This window comes from Pristis pectinata, chromosome 8 (genome assembly GCF_009764475.1).
Source record: "Pristis pectinata isolate sPriPec2 chromosome 8, sPriPec2.1.pri, whole genome shotgun sequence".
NCBI classification, from domain to species: domain Eukaryota; kingdom Metazoa; phylum Chordata; class Chondrichthyes; order Rhinopristiformes; family Pristidae; genus Pristis; species Pristis pectinata.
In genome coordinates, this window is record NC_067412.1 from 1125375 (window position 1) to 1133173 (window position 7799).

The window sequence follows — 7799 nt, forward strand, 5'->3', positions numbered from 1 at the left end:
CAAAATTTAAAACACTGTCCAGCAAGAGAGATTGACTAGCCCCAGTATCTCTAAGAATTTTCACTGGCACCTGGGGTGACTCATCATTCAGTGAAACAAAACCCTCTGATACATACGAACGGAATTCTTTTCTCACCTCCTCCAACTTTTCCGCTTTTCCCTCTTGCAAGGACTGATCTTTAACAGCATCTCCTAAACCTTTTTGATTTTTAATTGCCTGAAAGCAAGCATTGGGCCCAGCTTCCTTCTTTTTCTTCAAAAGGGCACAATTAGATATCACGTGGCCAGGTTTCCTACAGTAATAACAAGTACGCTCAACAGATTTCTCCAGCCCTGGCTTCTTTTCATCCTTTCCTTTTTGATTACCTCCCAATTTAATCTCTGGTTTACCTGGATTGTCTTTGTAACTCTTTTGAAAGGTTTTAGGTTGTCCCTATTTGATTTATGGGTTAAAGCATAATCATCTGCCAACCTAGCAGTTTCTTGTAAAGTTTCCACTGCCTTTTCATTTAAATATGTTGTTAATTCAGCTGGAACACATCTTTTAAAGTCTTCCACCAGTATCAATTCTGTCATTTATCGTAATCCCCATCTACATTTTTAGCCAGGCACCATCGTTCAAAACATATTCTCTTTCCATTGGCAAATTCCATATAAGTCTGATCTGCAGATTTCCTCAAGTCTCTGAATTTTTGTCTATAAGCCTCAGGGACCAATTCATAGGCCTTCAAAATAGCTTGTTTTACCTTGGTATAATCAGCTGCATCCTCAACAGACAAAGCAGAATAAGCTTTTTGAGCTTTACCTTTAATCACACTCTGTACCATAAGAGCCCATCCTTTCCTTGGCCAGTTTGAACTCACAGCAACCTTTTCAAAATGTTGGAAATACTGATCAACCTGATCTTCTTCAAACGGAGGGACTAATCGAACCTCCCTGCTGGCTGAAAAACCATCATCAGAATCAGATTCCGAACTCCTACGCTTCATTTGTAACTCATGCTGCCTCTGTTTCTCCTTCTCCTCACTATCCAGCTCCATCCTCTTCAATTCCATCTGCTTCATTGCTAGATCAGCCTCTATCTTCATCTGAGTTAGCTTTTGTTCGGCCTCTAATTTCTTTTGTTCGGCCTCTAATTTCTCTCGCTCGGCCTCTATCTTTAACTGGGTTTGCTCTCGTTCGGCCTCTAATCTCTTTTGTTCTCGTTCAGCTTCTAATTTATTTTGCTCTCGTTCAGCCTCTATCTTTGCCAGCTGCACCTGTGCCTCAGAAATTGCTATTTCACTGCCAGGAAACTGTTTTAACACTTCCTTCTCAAACACCTTCTTTTCCACATAATGGCCAGCTATCAGTCTCTGAATATCTGCCTTTCTCATAGACTGCTTTACTTCTGTAAGGTTTAGCCTTGTAGCAATCTTTATCAAATCATCCTTTTTCGCCACCTCCAATCCCTTTTGGGTTGGTGACTCCACAAATGCCTTAATATCCATTGCTGCTGGTTTCCACACACACAAGCCAATTAAAAAGAATTTATCAGACCTCCCTCAAAAATCTTTGGATTGAATCCCGAACAAATCTTGTCAATCTGGGGAACAATCCCAGACGACACTCGTTAACCTTGGGAACGATCCCGGACGAGCCCCCAATTTTGTCACGAACCAGCAACAAAAGAAACACACTGAGCATGATTTAGTGTTAAAAACTATTTTATTAATCACTACTTATGATAATACGTAAAATAAAAGTTAAAATGTTAGTATGTTAGAATTCAAAAATGTTAAACCTCGAACGTTAACCCCAAAACTAAACTCGTCGTGTGTGTGTGTGACAAAGTCCAAAACTCCCAGTTCCTGAATGGTTCTTAAAGTTCAGTTCCGCAAGCCATAAGGTGAAACATGAGCAAGGGCTTCTTCAACAACCACCGTTGTCTGAAGATATAGATTGTAGATGTAGAAAAACATAGAGAGAGTACATACGAAATCCAAATGTTCCACGATGGAACCCAAACGACACTTCAGTGTTTTACTCGGTAGTGACTTCCTCACCCCGAAAAGCATCCGAACCGTGGTCGTCCACACACAAATACCTGTTTCCTTCTACAGGTCAGCAACAAAGTGAACTCCACCGGATTACTTCCAACTTCCATACATGGATTTCAGTGGCAAACACAGTTATTGTTTCTCATCCATCGATAGAGAAAACAAGCAGGCTGGTGTCTCTCTCCCTTCTCTCTCTCTCCTTCTTCTTCTTACTTCTTCAACCACGTCATTACGTCCTTTATCTTCTATTGACGTAAGCACGCCCCACACACACATACACACACACTCTCTATCTTAAAGGGACTTTCACTGAGTCCATAACACTATGCCTCCTAGTATTTGACATTTCTACCTTGGGGCAAAAAGTTCTGACTGTCTACACTATCTATGCCTCCCATAATTGTATAAGTTTAAGTGCATTGTCACGGGCACACACACCCAGGGTATAAATGTCATGAAAATTAGCTTTTTGCAGCAACAGCACAGTACGTTACAACATGACAAACACGAGTTATGTAAACTTTAAATTATCTATGGCTCACATAACAAAACAAAACAAAAACAAACATAATGACATCAGTGCAAGTTGAGGGAAACACAGTCTGAGGTAGAATTGTGGTTTTTCAGGTGGGTTCAAGAACCTGATGGCAGTGGGTAGGAGCTGTTGTTGAACCTTGAGGTGTGGGACTTCAGGTCCTGTACCTCCTGCCTGATGGCAGCATCAGGAAGAAGGCACGGCCCGGGTGGTGGGGTCCTTAATGATGGATGTCGTCTTCCTGAGACATCGCCTCTTGTAGATGGCCTCGATGGTGGGGAGAGCCATAATTGTGATGGAACTGGCTGAGTCCATCACTCTCTGGAGCCTCTTCTTTCTACCAGGTCTAGCTGGATTGGATCGTATTTTCCACATTGTTGAAGATTAGACGTGCAGCTAGTTTTGGAGTGCAGGTCTTCAGTACTACAGGGATGTTGTCTGCTCCTGTAGCCTATGGTGTACCTAGTGCTCTCAACTGTTTCTTGATATCGCGTGGAGTGAATTGAATTAGCTGAAGTCTTGCCTGTGTGATGGTGGACGTCTTGGGTGGAAGCTTGCCTGTTGGTGGTTAGGAAGATGTTTGATTGGAAGATGAATGCCAGGTAATGCTTGTAACAGAGCAGCCCAACTTAGAAGTCTAATGCCTTTATAAACGTCTTTTTCTGTTGACCAGGTACCCACTCAGCTGCCTCCTGTGGATGGACTGAATAGCAACAGTGTTGAGGTTGAGATGAGGGCACCATTTCAGGTGGTTGGCCTCCAACAGGCCTGGCATGAAGAGGGCTTGGCATTATATGTCTGTGTGGTACCGAAGTGTCAGAGTCTTGGTCATAGCAGGAGTTGGGGAAACAAGGTCAGTATGATCTCCTCATGAGGTTTCTCCCCACCTCTTCCTGATCTCAGTGCTAACTTAATGTCGAGTGTACAAATTGAAGAAAGTTTGCAGCATGTGATGTATTTTCATTCTCGCAGTGAAGACCATAGTCCTCAGGCTGCAGCCACTCCACCCTGTCCTTGCGTCCGGATCTTGAAATACTCGCTTTAAAGTTGCTTGGGGATTAAAATGACTGGTGTTGTATTGTGTGAGCAGGAGTCACATATAGCACAGGGTGGTGCGCAGCACGGGGGGAGTGTGAGCGGGGATGGTGTGCAGCACGGGGGGAGTATGAAGGGGGTGGTGTGTGGCGCGGGGGAGTGTGAGCGGGAGTTGTGAGTGGCACGGTGAGTGTGAGCGGGGATGGTGCGCAGCACGGGGGGAGTATGAGAGGGGGTGGTGTGTAGCACGGGGGGAGTGTGAGTGGGAGTTGTGAGTGGCACGGGGAGTGTGAGCGGGAGTTGTGCACAGCACGGGGGGAGTGTGAGCGGGAGTTGTGAGTGGCATGGTGAGTGTGAGCGGGGATGGTGCGCAGCACGGGGGGAGTATGAGAGGGGGTGGTGTGTGGCGCGGGGGAGTGTGAGCGGGAGTTGTGAGTGGCACGGGGAGTGTGGGCTGGATTAGATAAAGGTGTAAACTTTCTAACCACCTCTGACACCTATAGACTGTGGTATAAACATAGCAAGTCTGTGATCTCGGTGGGAAATGTCCAGGATTCTCGGGACTGCACTGCGTGCGGAGTTTGTCACATTAACGACGAAGATGTTTCAGACTGCAATCCAGCTTCAGTGCATTAAACAGCTCTGCGGTCTGTTCATCCTCCTTGATCCTATTAGAAGACCAAATATCGCACCAAGGCAGTCGGTTTAAGGCTCTTCACACTGTAGGAGTTTTATGTGGAGAACATCTGTTCTAGTATCCTCTCTGTGTTATTTGCAGGTGAAGGAGGAATTGCAGGAAACATCTATGTTTTACCAGCTCGTTGTAAACTTTTTATCCCAAACATCCCTGAGAGAAGTAATATGGTGGAGCCAAGAGCTAAATGATTCTCTTCAAGGTCACATGTTCCCTCCATGGGTCTGCCTTCCCACAACTTGCCTCAGCTCCATGACCTCTGTCAACCCAGACTCTAAGGTGGGCATGAATGATCTGTTTGCAATGAGGGTGTCCACTGGAAAAATTGCATGGGACATGGTTGTAAACTGGACTTAGCTTCTTTATCTCTTGACCTTTACACAGGATGTTCAGAGGATATTCGAGGTTGAGATTGGGTTTTATTGGCAGACTTTGGAGACAGAGGAAAGCTGTAGTCCCGCTGCCACAGCAAATGAGGAGTGCTGTGTGGAGGAGCCTGAGGTAAGTGAGCAAAGCACACTCTGCTGCTGCAGTCAGCTCCAGGGTTAAAGCTGGGCCAGGTCTCCTGAATGTTGGTGACACTCACATTGACTTAGCATCGTGTGAGGAATGACATTAAAGCTGTACATCACTCAGACAGTATCAGTAACCCAGTATGTACCTCCTTGGGGGAAATCGGGACAATTTCACAAATGCTTTCTAACTTTAATGAGCCACACCCAGCACCAAACAGCGGCAAAATGACGTTGAACTCCTGCCACAACAGCCCAATTATAACCTTTTCCATGGTGACATATTGGTTTGCTGAGAATCAAAGGACCATTGATTGATTTGTACCAACATCTCTCTGTTTCAGGTTACCATGGCCCTAGTTTTTGAGAACTTGTTCATTAACCCTGTGGCCCTTCACCACACGCTACAGCTCATCCTTGGCTCCGGTATGGACATCTGTGGCCTTCGGCTGCTTTACCCTTCACCACAGCTCCTGGCAGAGAGTGCAGGTAAACTAAACGCAGTGCCAAATGTGAACAATAGCAGCATCTTTGTTTTCTAACTTGGACCACGACAATCACTGACAAGTACTGCTCGTGTAGGTATGTTCCACATTCTACTTTCACCTGAGTCAGCCCCTTCAGAAAACATTCTCTACTGAACTGATGATGTAGTAGAATGCAGACTTGGGAAGGAGAGACTCACAGTTCTACAGTACCGTGTGCAGTCCAAAACACACTGCAACCAGTGAAGTCCTTTGAAATGTACTTGTGTACGAACAATCTGTCTGGATGCCATGCAAACAGAAACTTTTCACTGTATCCCAGTACATGTGACAATAATTAACCAATTAGTTACTGCTGTAGAGTGAGGAAGCTGGGAGCTAATTTGTACACACAAAGATAAAGTCAAAGTCGAGTTTATTGTCATGTGCACAAGTCCATGTGTGCACAGGTGCAATGAAAAACTTACTTGCAGCAGCATCACAGGCACACAGCATCAGATTAGCAGTATTCACAAGAAAAATATAAATTATACACAATTTTTACAAGAAAACACAATTAGAACAAAGAAGATACCATAGACAACAGTGTAATAATGTCCAGATCCATTTTTATGGTGTTGATTGAAGGGTAAGTATTGCCCCAGAGTATTGGAGAGAATTTCCCTTTTTCTTTGACAAAGAACCATGGAATCTTTCTAAAGGAGCATTCAGCATTTTGGTTTATAATCCCATACAAAGGACTGCACCTTCAACAATGCAGCAGTTTGTCAGTACTACATGGGGCCATTGGGCTAAATTTTCGTGCTTAAGTCCCTGGAGTGGGAATTGAACCCAGAATCCTCTGACTTGGAGACAAGAGTCACAGAGCAAGGGTGCCATGCTCTGACCTGAAGGTGCTACGTTGTTTATCACATTACAGCTTGACATGAGTTGTGTTTTTGTTCATAGGAAAGCTGCCTTCTGCTTATGGCCCTGACGATGTAACCTCTCCCAGGTCTGTATTGGCACTGGCACTGAGAGGTGTGAATGCTGGCACACTGTGGATGGACATTGTTGGGCCCTCTGACCCCCAGCTGGCAGCTGTGACAGACCAGCACTCCATCAATGCTCTTTACTGCAAGCATCGTGATGAGCCACTGGTCTACTCGCCGCACCAGGAAAGCCGTATCCACTGGGAGCTCTGTGTGTGGTTTGGTGGAAGGGTTCCTGAAAATGGGATCGTTCAAGTTGGCATTCAGAACCCTGGCAAGAAGAGTAGCTTGAAGACCAGGTGTGTATCACTTCGAATTGAAAGTTATGGTGGACCAAGGGGAAAGCCCACAGAGGTTCTACCACAGTGTACCATTCCCTTGAAATCATAAGTAATCTTGCTTCTTTTCATTATGTGCTCAGTTCCCAAAGGGGTCTTAAAGACTTGATCTTCTGTGTCAGAGGTGAGAGTGCAAATAACTGTGCCAGGGGAAGTCATTGGAAAATACTTTTATCCCATAAATATCTCGAGAAGTGCATGTGTTAGAGGTGAAATGATGCTTGGAATCTATATCCTAGAATGGTTAAGGAACAGAAGGTCATTTATTCTCTCATGTCCATATCAGCTGTCTACCAGAACAATCCATTAGTTCCATCCTGGCCCTTTCTCTGCAGCCTTAGAATATTTTCCTCGCCGTTTATTATCCAATTCCCCCTTGAAGGCCATAATGGAACCTGCCTCCACCACAATTCATTCCAAATTCCAACCACATACTGCATTAAAAAGTTGTTCCTCTTGTCACTATTAATTATCTTCCTCTATTTTGTACGTGTGACCTGTAGTCCTTGACCCCTCCCACCATCTCCTCTGTCGAGGCCCCTCATCATTCAATACAACTTCCATCAGATCTCCAATCATCCTTCTCTAAGGAAAACAGTCCTGGTAACTGCACTCCCTCACACTAGGAGCCATTGTCACAAAGCTTTTCTGGGCCCTCTCTGTCACAATCAGAATTGAACACAATCCTTCAGTTTGGGCCAGATCACTGCTTTATCAAAGCTCAGCATGATTTCACTGCCATTATTCCTTATGCTGCTATTGATCAAATCCATAATTGTGTATGCCTCCCACTTTCAACGACGTGCACCCATACCCTGGCCGCTCTGCTCATACCCTGGCCGCTCTGCTCATACCCTGGCCGCTCTGCTCATACCCTGGCCCTGGTGCTTGTAGGACATTATCCATATCGTGTCTCTCCTTTCTCCTACCAAAACACATCACCTTGCATATCTCCACATTAAAGTTCATCTGCCACGCCTTTGCCCATTCTACTCGTCTGTGTGTATCAGGCTGCAGTTTATCTGTCCTCCTTACAGTTCATAATACTGCCAAGTTTCAAATCATCTGCAAATTTAAAAATTGTGGCTTGTGCCTCCAAGACTAGGTCATTAATACTGATGATAAAAAACATGGGCCTAACACCACTCCCGGGGGAACAGCACATTTCATCGTTCTCCAGTCTGAAAAAC